This window comes from Nannospalax galili, unplaced genomic scaffold, assembly GCF_000622305.1.
Source record: "Nannospalax galili isolate Female #2095 unplaced genomic scaffold, S.galili_v1.0 scaffold151, whole genome shotgun sequence".
NCBI lineage: Eukaryota > Metazoa > Chordata > Mammalia > Rodentia > Spalacidae > Nannospalax > Nannospalax galili.
The window spans coordinates 1,845,808-1,859,799 of NW_008332087.1; positions in this window are offsets into that span (position 1 = coordinate 1,845,808).

Here is a 13,992-nt window from a genome sequence, read left to right on the forward strand (position 1 = left end):
TATATATATATATGTATAATACCTGGAGGTCGTAATACATCTATAAATAAGGTCTCCTTTCCCTTGCCAGTGAGCAAAACTGAACAGGAGTTCTAGACAAGACCTTAAATTAGCATTTGTTTAGAAGCAGAACCAAAAACTACTATAGCAATTCCTGGTAGCATCCCTACTTCACACACAGCTCCTAGATCATGCAGTTGGACTAGCTGATGCCCCTTATGTGAAGCAGAATTTCCAGTTGCTTCTAATTCTCAGTTGCATCCACAGCACACAGAGGAAAATTACCTACTTTATCTTCCTCTATATTATGTTCTCCAGGATAGTCTGTAGAGCCTTTATCAGGAGCTATTCGTTCTATTAAATATTTGATATGGCAAGGTATAGTAGTGCTCATCTGCAATACCTGTTCTTGGGAGGTAAAGGCAGAAGGAGGTTAAGTATGAGGCTAGTCAGGGCTACATACGTAGCAATGCTATCTCAAAAACTAAAGATAAGTAAATAATAAATAAATAAAAAGTTTTGGTATGGAAGATCACTTAAAAATCCCATTTCAATGTTTTTTATTGTTGTTTTGTTTAGTTTTGGTCTTATGGAGATAGGGTCTCCCTGTAGCCTCAGCTGACCTTGAACTCACTATGTAGACCAGGCTGGCCTCAATCTCACAGAGATCTGCCTGCCTCTGCCTCCTTAGTGTTGGGGTTAAAGGTGTGCACCACCATCCCTAGCCAAAAAAGTCCTATTTCGATGTTTGTCCTGATTTTAAGTTAGTTGGGAAAATTTTTACACAGCACAACATGACAAATCACTGGGATATTTTCTCTCTAATATAAACTAATACTGCTTAGTGTGGGTTCTTACTTTCTGTCCAAATAGAAACAGAGGGTTGGATTGGATCATTGCTCAAGGTTCACACCAGTGACATTAATCTCTAGAAATAAAGAAAAAGTGAAAATTATCAGGATGCTCAGTCCAGTCTAGTTACAATGTAACAACTGTCTACATAACACAAACCTATGAAATGGTAAACAATACAGTTTAAGTTAGAAAGGCCTTCTGTAAAGATTCTCTAGTGATTCTAACTTTCAGGAAAAAAACAAAACAAAACAAAAAAAACAGTGCATCGGAGAGACAGTCAGTAGTAAAATGCTTGCCTCTCTAGCATAAGTACCCAAGTTCAAATCCCAAAACTCATGTAAAAGTTTCTAGCACAATAGCATGGGCTTGTAATACCAATGCAGGAGAGACAGAAAGAGGAGGATCCCAGGAGCTCACTGATCATTCAGAATAGCATATTTGGAGATCCTATCTCAAAAGAAATGGGATGGTTTTCCAGGGTTTTTTCTTGACTCTACATGCTTATACAGGTGCACACACTTGCACAAAGTCACACTTACATCTACACAAACATATATGCACATATACACACATACAAAAAGGTGTGTGTGTGTGTGAGAAAGAGAGAGAGAGAGAGAGAGAGAGAGAGAGAGAGAGAGAGAGAGAGTTGTTTTTGTTGATGGTAGAGCTGAAAGTGGAACTCCCCAAGCCAGCTTTTGGAGCCTAGAAGATTGTGAGTCCCAAACACTGGGCAATGAGCTACAGGACTTGATTTATACAACTGCGTTTTGGATGTGATTTGATTTGATTGTAATTTTGCCCAAATTCTTTCCTTTTGAAACAAGAAAGTACATGGTTTATTTTTTATTTTACAGGAGTGAAATAATGGTTAAGAGATCTGGGATATTTTACACAGGCATTGAGATTTTTTTAAATAAATAATTTACTGAGAATTTCATACATGCATATAACATGTTTTGATCAATTTGATCAAATCCATGCCCACTCCCTCCCCTCCAACTCCTTCCATATCTCCCTATCAATTTTTTTCTGATAACTTCATGTACTCTTTCTTCTTCTTTGATTTATTTATTTATTATGGCGTTTTTGACTACTCTAGCATTCCCCTCTCTGAAGAGGTAACCCTAAAATCTTTTAAGGATTAGATAAAAGCTCCCAAATATTTTTGACATTTTTGGCCTTTGGAACAGAGTAGGTTGCTAAGAGGCCCAAGGACATTGTGAGTTTTAGCCAAGAAACTGGTTACTTTTCTTTGGGGTCTTTTTACCCTAACTGCCTAGCCAATTCCTACCTCCTATTCTTATGCCATCCTCTGAAGGTGTTACCCGAATGAGGCTTTGAGATTTTTAAGTGTTTGAATTTTTTAAAGACTGTGGGATTTGTAAAAGCTGTTCTATATTTTATATTGTGATAGTAACATGAGATTTTGGGGATAAACAAGGAGGGAAACAAAAAATGGTTTAATACTGGTGTATTTGTGTGCCAAATTAATAAGGGCTCAGTTGGGTTGTTTAGTTTTTGTCAACGTGACAAAAACTAGAGTTACCTGAGAATAGAGAACCTCGGCTGAGGAATTTTCTCTGTCATATTGGCCTATAGATATGTCTGGAGGGCTTTTGCTTGATTGCTAGTTGCTGTAGGAGAGACCAGCACACTGTGAGTGTTGCTATCCCTGGGAAGGTGGGCCTGAACATATAAGAAAAGTGGTTGGCAAGCCAGTAAGAGTGTGCATCCACTGGTCTCTGCTTCAGGTCCTGCTTCTAAATCATTGACTCCTATTTTCTCCTTGGCATCTCTTGATGATGGATTATAACCTGTAAGTCAAATGAACCTTTCCTCCCCAAAATACTTTTGGTCATGGTGTTTTAACACAGCAAGAGAAAGCAAAGACAAAGAACACACATCTCCCCTGTTTTGTTAGCTTTGCACATTTGCAAGTTGGGTATTTGTGTGAATGTATGAAAACACATGTGCATATATCCCTGTATTATATAGGCATCTACATATACACATGGATGTGTCACTGGGGAGCTATCTTACATAAATATTTACAGATGTGACTCTTTTTGTAAATTAAAAAAATTTTATTGAGAATTTCATAGTTTTTCATGCATATAAGGTGTTCTGATCAAATCCATGCCCACTCCCTCCCCTCCAACTCCTCCCATATGTCCCCATCACTTTTCCTGAAGAATTTCATGTACTCCTTCCTTTTTTATGGAGCTTTTTGCTGCTCTAACATTCTCCCCTCTGAAGAGGTAACCCTAAAATCTTTTAGGGATTAGCTAAGAGCTCCCAAATACTTTAGACATTTTACACTTTTAGAACAGAGTATGTTGCTAAGAGGCCCAAGGACATTTTGATTTTTAGCCAAGAAACTGGCTACTTTTCTTTGGGGTCTTTTTACTATAACTGCCTAGCCAATTCCTACCTCCCATTCTTATCACACCATCCCGTAAGAAAGTTACCCAAATTGCCAACAGGGAATTGGGATGCAGACCATTCTGGATTCTTCCATGCTGAACAGGGATGCAGGGTGAGGCAATTGGGGTACCTCTTCAGTGGGTCTATCTAAAAGTCTCCAAAATTGCATAACTCTTAACTGTAGGGAGAAAAGAAAGTCCTTGACTGGTGAATAGGAGATGTGAAGGAGAAGTAAAGGCAAGAATAGTTAGTATTACAAATTCTAGGCAGGGAACCAGAAAAAGTCAAAACAGGGCAAATTTCAAATGTTCATATCAGAGTCCATTGGAATTTCTTGACTAGGAGCTTCCAAAAGCATCCCTCCATTGGAATCCTCCCCATTTTTCTTTTGTCTGCCTAGGCTGCACTCCAGAGTAATGGACTCAGGATTTGTTTTCAGGCAATTTGATAGCTGTTGGAGTGCTGGGATGGAGAGGTGGCCACAGCGAGATTAGAATGGAGAAAGCATGCCAGGACAAATGGCAGCATCCCTCAGGGTATGAACACCTGGTGGGACACTTAAGACTCTGACTACAGCAAGTGAACACTAATGGATACTGAGGGAGGGGCTTGAATGATGTGCAGGTTCTAAGAAGCCATTTCTTCTAAGTCCCTCCCTCCCAAACGTCATAAAACAGTACAAAACCCAAACTAAAAATGTCTTATGTTAGTCTGTGAGCCTTGGAGGGCACGTGCAGGAGCCTCCCAAGAAAGGAAAAGGGAAAAAATATTAGTGCAACACCAGGTCATATGGTAAGTTCATTTTCAGTTTTTGTAAGAGTTCTCCACACTGTTTTCCATAGAAGTTGCATGAGTTTGCAATCCCACCAGCAGTGAATGATCACTCCCCTTTCTCACATACTCACCAGCATTTGGTATCATTTGTTCTCTTGATCCTGGCCAGTCTGATTGGGGTAAGGTGATACCTTAGGGTGGTTTTAATTTGCATTTCCCTAATTACTAACAATGTTGAACACTTTTTGAGATGTTTCTTAGCCATCTTTATTTCTTCCTTTGAGAACGCTCTGTTTAGATCTTTATCCCATCTTTTAATTGGGTCATTTGGTTTCTAAATTCTTTGTTTTTTGTTCTTTATATATTCTGGATGTTCAACCCCTGTCACTGGTGAAAATTTTTTCCCATCCTGTGGATTTTCTCTTCACTTTTTTTGATTGTTTCTTTTGCTGTACAGAAGCTTTTCAGTTTAATGAGGTCCCACTTATTGATTGCTGACCTTAATTCCTGAGCAATTTTTGTGTGATTTAGAAAATCCTTTCCTACACCTATATCTTGTAAATTACTGTCAATATTTTCTTTTAATAGTTTTAGGGTTTCCAGTTTCACATTGAGGTTTGATCCATTTGCAGTTGACTTTTGTGCAAGGTGAAAGGTAAGGATCTAGTTTCATTCTTCTACAGGAGGAGATCCGGTTTTGCCAGCACCATTAGTTGAAGATGCTGTCTTTCCTCCATTGTGTGTTCTTGGCACCTTTGTCAGATATCAGGTGGCTGAAATTGCATGTACTTGGGTTTGGATCTTCAATGATGGTCCATTGATCTATGTGTCTATTTTTGTGCCAGTACCATGCTGTTTTTATGACTATAGCTCTGTGGTATGCTTTGAAATCTGGTATAGTAATTCCCCCAGTGTTGCTGTTTGTGCTCAGGGTTGCTTTGGCTATCCCAGGTCTTTTGTGCTACCATACAAATTTAAGGATTTTTTTTCTAATTCTGTGAAGTATGTCATGGGAATTTTGATTAGGATTGAATTGAATCTGTATACTGCTTTTGGTAGGATGGTCATTTAATTTTTGTTATTTCTTCTCTCCCGCTGGGTTGGGGTTTCATTTGTTCTTGCCTTTCCAGTGCCTTGAGTTGCAGTGTTAGGTCACTTATTTGGGCACTTTCTGATTTTTCAATGTAGGCAGTTAAAGCAATAAACTTCCCTCTTAGGACTGCTTTTAAAGTGCTTCAGAGGTTTTGTTGTGTTATATTGTCCTTTTCATAGAATTCCAGGAATTCTTTTATTTCTTTCTTAATTTCTCCTTTGACCCACTCATTGTTTAGGAGTGTGTTGTTTAATTGCCCTGAGTTCCTGTAGTGACTAGGGCTTCTTCCAGTGTTGATTTTGAGCTTTATTGCATTGTGGTCTGATAGAATGCATGGAACTATTTCCATATTTTTGTATTTGTTGAGGTTTGTTTTGTGCCCCAGTATGTGGTCAGTTTTTTAAAAAGTTCTGCGGGGTGCTGAGTAGAAAGTGTATTCTTTGGTGTTTGGGTGGACCAATACCAACTTGGGGAAGAAAGGGTCTATTTGGCTTACTTAACACCATTCTTTAAATGTTTCAGCCAACAACCTAACACCAGTGACTGTAGGCAAGTCTACCCATTCATATTGACAGCTTGTATTTATTTTGACCATTTCACACTTGTATAAAATGCAGTATGATCACATTCACCCCCTCAGTATTGTTTCTCAGCCTTCTCTCACTCCCAGAAATCCCCATCTTCCTCCCAACTACCCTCCTCCTACCCTTTTGTCCCCACTTCCCTTTTTCTTTCTTTCTTTTCTTTTTTTTTAAGCCTTGTGCAGGTGGTCACAGCCACTGTGTATTCATAATTACACCATCAAGGACATCTCCAGAAGACAGAGCTTCTCTTGACTCCTCCCCATCCTCCAGCTCCCACAGTCTTTCCACCCACACCCCCTTCCACAACGTTCCCTAGGACTTGGATGATGTGACACAGATGTCCTGTTTAGGTCCAAACACACAATGGTCACTTATATTTGCACTTTGATCCATTATGAAGCCTGGTTAGTGCACCACTCACTAATGAAAGAAGACTGTGACCAAGCCTGAGAACCTTAGAAGTCTGCTTCTGCGTAAAGAGGGCTGCACACAGCCACCTTCTTCACAGCCTATTTTGCTTGTCACCCACCTTTGTGCCATTAGAAGCCTGTTGATTGCTGTCTTGGTAACAAAGGAAAACACCATTGTGCTGCTAATAAAAGACTGTGAATTGCTTCCCAAGCGCAATGCAAGGATTTTAATTGATTTTACTTGCTTCCCAAAAGATATTGAATTGCACAGTCATAGTGAGGTCTGCCGGCATTAAAGGAGACTTGTCACTAATTTGGATGAAAATTGAAGCCTGGTACATACCCATCCTATTGCTCCCAGCCTACAATACACAGAACCAGGCTTCCACATTTTTTTTATTCTTCTCACTCAGGTTTCCCTCCTGGGATCCAATAAAGGACTTTGGAGCAGGTAAAAATCAGCACATTATTCTGCAGCTTTATCCGGGCTGCACTTTCAAAAACAGATTTGCAGGCTCTAGACCAACAGGCAATAAGTCACTCTGCCCGTTTTCTCCGAATTACCACTGCACTGTTACTGCTTGCTGCCCAATAACCCTATAACCATGGATAGCAAGAAATACACAAAGACATTTTCTTCTCTGTACTTGGAAAGCTACACCTTCACGAATATCTCTTCCCTAGCTGTTTCCTAAACCTATTTTTTTCATGTCAGAAGTAGAAATTTGTGTGACAGGTTATTGGTGAATTTCCATAAGGCAGGGCTCAATCACAGTTGCCTTCACTCTAGGTAGCTTTGACTTCTGACTTCACCTGACGTCACATGTTCATAATAAAGTAGTTATATTTGCAGATCAGTAGAAGGATGGTACTAATGAGAGAGCCAAATTAGAAAAGAAACCTCGGGGATGGGTATTAATGGTGAGTCATTTATAATCCTTATTTTGATCTGTTAGAGGAGTTACATGATAAAATATTTCATATACTCATCCACCCAGTAACTTAACTGTTTTTTGAGCACCTACTATGTGTGGGTGTAACTATGAACAAGCTGCTTCATGTTAGTATCCTTGTAGAAACTACACACTGAACAGGAAGTGAGATAGAAATTAGGCAGTTAAACAAGTGCATTTAAAAACTGTGCTCAAGTGATGAAGTCACAAAGAAAATCAAAGACGTACAGTAGAGAATAACTGTGGGGGTTGGGCAGGGCTGTTTAAGAGAAGACGGCCATGCAACCCTCTATAAGGATGTACCATTCAAGCTGAAGTTCAAGTTTTAAAATGTGACATCCAAATGCTTTGAAACTCCTCCCACTGAGAGTGTCTGTGTTCTCATCCCTGGAACCCGGGCCCTCTTACCGTTCAACAAATAAAACCTGTGATACTGTGCCAACTCCCAGGCTCAGGCCTTCGGAGACTGGCAGCTTCTACCTCCTGTCTCTAAAAGGATAGAGTTTAGGAACCTGACTCCTGTACTGGGAAAGAACCCAAGAGCTCATGGAGAAGACTATGCCTCCTGTATGTCAAGCCTATGTGCAAGGCATCCAGCCATGTGTCACTAAGCAAAAGTGGAGAGCATCTTTTTTCATTGCAGTAGAACCCTGGTGTAATAGGCAATGCCTCTGTAGGAGCAGTGTAGCTGCTGAAATCTATGTTGACTCCAGGCTATACACTATATATTTGGTTACTGACAGGACATCATGAGTATATTATTCTTTGCTTAGAGAAAGGGCATTATATCAGCTTCCCACTGCTGTGACAAAACGCTGAGAAAAAGTGAAAGGAGGAAAGATTTATTCTGGCTTGCTGTTTCTGAGGTTTCAGTTCATTCTCAACATGGTACCATTGCAGGCAGAGGGTTTTGCAGACCAAAGTGTTCGCTTCATGATAGCTGAGAGACAGGGAGAGGGAGAGGGAAGAGAGGGAAAGAGAGAGGGAAGACAGACCGAGAGAGAGAGGGAGAGGGAGGAGGAGGAGGAAGAGGGAGAGGAAGGAAGAGGAAGAAAAAGGAGAGGGAGAGAAGAGAGGACAAAGGCAGGAATAAGAACTGCTGTTCCAGGGATCTCTTCAAACACCTCCTCTTCTCTCCAACTCCTACGGTTTCCATCACCTCCCAATAACGCCACTAAATTGTGTCACCATCAGTGGAATAACTTAGAACCCTCATGATATAATCACCTCCAAACACTGCTGCATGGTACCAAACCTCCAGCACAGGAGCCTTTGAGAGACCTTTCAGATAAGAGTCTTAAACAGTGGGGCTGGAGAGATGTCTCAGCTGTTAAGAGCACTGGCTGCCCTTGCAGAGAATCTGGGTTGGATTCCCAGCTCCCACACGGCAGCAAACAACCATCCATAACTCCAATTCCAGGGGATCTGATACCCTCTTCCAGCCTCTGTGGGTACTGCATGACTTGGGTGTACTTACAAACATTCAGGCAAGACACTCATACACATAAATAAAAATCAATAAAATTTTTAAGGGTCTTAACTGCTGCTACTGGGATGTGAACTTGGAATTGCAGGCAAGCTTTGGATCAGTGGAAGAAATACTGTGGGTCAGGCAAGCATTTGAGCCGTTTTCAGATCCCCAGCACCTTGCAGACATCTGTTCACTTTCCCTACAATACATCTGGCTTACTCTTGGAATAAGACAAGGAGAAGGTAGAATCATATTCTTTCCATTCTTAGAACGTCAGAAGTTGAGCCTTAGGTCAGGATTTCACATGGTGACTCTGGATTCTTTCTCATTTGTAGGATGAACTGATTTATTTGGCCTCGTAAGCATTGATGGGTTTCAGTTGATTTTTTTTCTCTTGGCAACAGTTAATTCTGGTGAAAAGACATCAGGAAAATATTGATGGAGAACAGCAATATTAATCCATCAGCCATTATTTATTAGTGATGTGTTGTGTAACAAGTGCAATTCATAAATTTAATGAAATGCAATGTCATTAAGCACGCACCATTTATAATGAGACTCAGAACTTCATTTGAACATTTTCTTTTTGCAATTTGCTTATTACAAGCTTAGCTGTGGCTGTCTTCTCTATGTGGTGACAAATCTCCTTTTCTCTCTACTTGCTAATTACTAATCCTCCTTTACAATTCTAAGGAAAGTAACTGTTCTCCTAGTCTTGTTGCTATGGCTTCCAGCCTAAAGTTAGTTCTTCCAGCCTTATTATTGAAAGCAACCTGGATTTTGTTGCTGTATTTTAGGTTTCTGAAGGGTTGAATGCATGCAATCTCCAAAAGAAAAGTCTTCATCAAAGGACTCATTATTTTTTTTGCCCATGGTTTGTGTGAAAGTGGCTAATACATCTAGATAAGGCCGATAAAATGAAAGGCAAGTCCTGAAAGGCCATTTGGCTGAGGATTTCCACCCTAGAGTACACTGCAAGAAAAGAATGACTTTATGATGTCTTGTACCTCTTGTTCAAGGTACTATCATGTGATAATGTGATATTTGGGTCTGAGGTAGCCATCTTTGGAACATGAGGAAAAATACCTCTCCTTCTGAAGAGACTACCGAGAAAGAAGGAAATTCTGAGTTCTTGATGCTATCAAGAATTGACTAACAAGATTACTTGAAAATAGTACATGAGGGCTAGAGAGATAGCTCAGTGGTTAAGAACATTGTTCTTGCAGAAGACCCGGGTTCGAATCCCAGCACCCACATGACAGCCAACAACTGTAACTCCAGTTCCAGGGGATCCAACAGCCTCTTCTGTCCTCCACGGGCATTGCACGACACAGGTGCACTTACTTAACTGCAGGCATAAAACTCATATACATACAATAAAAATAATAAATAATAAATATTTGGAAAATAGTACATGATAACTCTTCATGGGCACAATCCTTGTTGATTCAGGAGCTAGGATAGAAAACTTTGTATTTAGCAAATTGAAGGAGAGAAAAGCAGGTCAGGTTTATTTATAAAAGGGCAGGCTAGAAATGATGAGCCCAACACTAAATATGAAACATGTAAAAGTCATAACTAAGCTGGGTATAGTGGCCTACATCTAAAATCTAAGCACTTGGGGGGCTGAAGAAGATGAGATTCCATCACACACATGCAAAAGAAAGTTATAAAATAATCTATAAATTGATAAAATATACTCTGGCCTCATGCCTGGGGAAACATCAGGTCATGAGGACTGAAAAGCCCAACTGCAGTGACACCATGGTAGAACATAACAGTAGACATATGCCAATGGCCCTCAGCCCAGGGTCTATGACTTGACCTGGTTCTCTTTTCCTGCCCTTGATCTGTGCTGCCTGGAAGGCATCTAGAGAGAACATATTTGGGCACATTAGCCTGGAGGTTTAAATTTCACCCATAATTCTCCTATGCATCCAAACAGACATCTTTGGCCAGTCCTTGGTCACTAGGAGGTAGATAATAGCTTCAAAATGGTGGATTTTAGGAAGAGGCACACAGAGGCCCAAGAAAGAAATCATGATGTTTTAGAAAGATGTTTCAGGATCTTGATTGAGTATCAGAACAATGTATACAACAACTGCTTGGAGCTCAAAATATGACAGAAATGAATGCTCCAAAGCTCATGGTCTAGGGCAGCACCCACCCCCAAACCCCAGGCTTCTTGCTGACTAGGTTCAAGGGATATTAATACAGAGCCTAATACAGGGCCTATTAAGGGGAGATGTTGAGACAAACATTGGAATTCTAAAGTACCGGTCTCTATGATGATCCCCAAATGCTACAAAGTATGTTTTACACATTATCTATGAGAATATCAGTGATGATTTCATTTGTATTTTTGGTTATATTTTTTGACCCAGGGACTCACTATGGAGCCAAGGATTCCTTGGGACTCATTATATAGTCCAGACTGGCCTGAAATTCGTGATCCTCCTGCCTTAACCATCCCATGGCAGGAGTGTTCTACCATCCATGGGCAAGTTCAGTGATTTTCATGACAAAGTTCTTAGATGTAACACACAGAGATGGATTTATCATGAAGCACATGAAACTTAAGCTCAAAGACCCCTCACTTCTGCAGGTTCTAAAGAATTTCTTAATGCGCAGCAATGTGGCTGACACGTAGGAAACAAGAAGGCAGATATTACCACATGGTGGAGAGGGGGAAATGTGTTTTGTTACATGTCTGAGTTAATGTATTTTTATTCAATGCTTTTTAAAGATGTTTTTAAATTTTTTTTATTAATTCGAGAATTTCATACATTTTGGTCATATTCAGACCCTCACTTCTCCACCCCCACCTTACTATGCCTCTCAATTTCATGTCCTCTATTATTGTTTGTCTTCTTTCAAGGCTTATCAAGTCAAATCTGAGTTTCTTAAATATTCTTGAGTGTGCATCTATCCGATGGAATCTGGTCAACCTACCAGCATCATACCTTTAAAGAAAACTGACTCTTCTCCTCTCAGCATCTATTAATTTCCAATAGATCCTCAGCTAGAACTGGGGTTTCCTGTCCATCTCCCCATCCATGCTAAGATTTTGTATGGCATAGGTTTGCACAGGTCTTCTGAATGCTCACAAGTACTATGGGTTCTTGTAAATAATTACCTTGTAGTGTCGAGACAATACAATTTCCTTGTAGTCATCTACCACTTCTAGCTCTTTCAGCCTTTCCACTCTCTATTCCACAATGATAGCTGAGTCTTTCGAGGAGAAGATGTGATATAAGTGTCCCATTTTAGGATAAGCACTCCATACTCTCTTATTTTCTACATATTGACCACTTGTGATCTTTGTAATAATTGTCATCTGCTGCAAGAGGAATCTTCTATGATGAGAGGTGAGAGAGATGCACTAATCTCTTGATATAACAATAAGTCAGTATGAGTCAGTTTAATACTATGTTTATTTAGCAGAAGATAGTAGTAGGCTCCACTCTACGGCCTGTGACTTGGATAGTCCCAGGTTCTTGGCCCTGACAGCAGTATCAGATATGTACTACATCTTGTGAAGCAGATCCTAAATCCAATTTGAAGGTGGTTGGTTACTGCCATAAGATTCGTGCCAATATTGCATCAGTGGGCACGTTTGGCCAAGCCAGTTATTATTGTAGCTCACAGAATTCACAGCTGGGTAAGGTTAATGATTAACTTTGTCTTCCAGTAACATGCACAACACCTTCTAATACTATGAAAGCTATGCAACAGAGACAAAGTTTCAAAAGATCAGTAGCAGCTTGATTTCTCCTTGTTTGTTCTGTAACTCAGGTATGTAGTGTCTTCAGCAATAGAGTCTTACAGTCAAGTTCGAGTGGTAACCAAGTGCATTACCATTAGCAATAGCCAGTATTGTTTGAGGGTCTATGTGATCTCTCTGGCCAACATATCCAAAAGAGAGTGTTAACTCCTGGCATTAGGCTTTTTGTTTGCTAGCCTGTGGCGTCTATTAAGGTCATTGAACCCTTATTAGAATAAAACTACATTTGAATTCTATTCATATTGCATATTGATATTTTGAAAGAAGTTTCTAAAGCAGGTTTCCATATGACTCTTTCAAAAGGTTTTTAGTGTTACTTATCCCTCCTCTTACTCCCTCTTTGGCCCTAACCTCCCATTTACCAACATATTAAGCCTATCCTAAATATTATTCCCTTTTTCCATTTATATCACTGTTCTATCTGCCTTCCCAAGAACTACTACCCATGACACCTTATTAAGTCCCTGATCTCTTAAGCACACCTACGTGAAGATTCAAAATTAGCCCTCTGCTTCCCTGGGCCTGCACAACCCACAGGCCTCTCTCCAACCCATAGGCCTCTCTCTCAGGGGTAAGTCAATTGTGTCCTCTGTGCCTTGACTCCCCCAGTCTCATTCACCCTCCCATCTCCCTTGCAGGTCTCTCCTCCTAGCCTGGGTCCTGTCCCATTCCTGGTCTTGGCACCCCAGACACATGGGGAACCACCACTGATTCCTGATCCTTTGCATCCAGAAGAACTCAGTACCTTCTCAGGTCCCCAGGAGCATGCTAGGCCTGGTCCTGCCATCAACTCCCTCTGCTTCCCTGGGTCTGCACAACCCTCCAGCCTCTTTCCTGGATGTGGGGCCGACCTTTCCTCTTCCTGGTCCTTTGCATCCAGACCAACCCAGCACCTCAGTGCAGTCCCCAGGGGTCCTTGGGGCCACTTTCTGCCCCCATCTTCCTTTCCATCTCTGGATGGCATGGCTACCAGCTGCCCTAGACCAGCATATTTCCTGGGCCCTGCTCCAAGGCCAGTCCAACTCCCAAATTCCCGAGGCCAAAATCTTTCCTGGAGGGGTCCACACCTTAGGAGAAAGCCTGGGAGCATCTGATCTTCATCTGACTTGGGCCTCTGTGGGAACTCCTGAAGACAAAAGCAATCCGGCCACTCCAATATAAAATCAAAAGAAAGAACAGGAAGCTTAGAGGAACCAGCTTTGCATGCCCAAAAGTAAAGCACAAACCACAAAAACATATAAAGTTCACAAAAAGAAGCAGACCTAAACCTGAAGACTTGAGTCTTACAGAAGAATCAGAAACAACAAAAGAAATTCACATGTCAAACTCACAGAGAAAAAATAACAACATGAAAAGCCAAAATAACATATCCCCACCAAATACCAATATTCCTCTAGAGGAGTACAATGAGAACCCCCTAGAGGTAATGCAGGACATGGAACTCAAAAGAACAATTATAAACATGATAAAAGAAATCAGTGATTTAAAAGAACACACTAAGAAATCAAAGAACTGAAGGAAGATAGGGATAAATGTCTGAATGAATTCAGAAGAATTAGAAATATTAAAGAATACTCAGGCTGAAGGAAGTGATCAGTAAGCCAATTAGAAACGACAGGACAAAGCCTCACCAATAGGATGAAT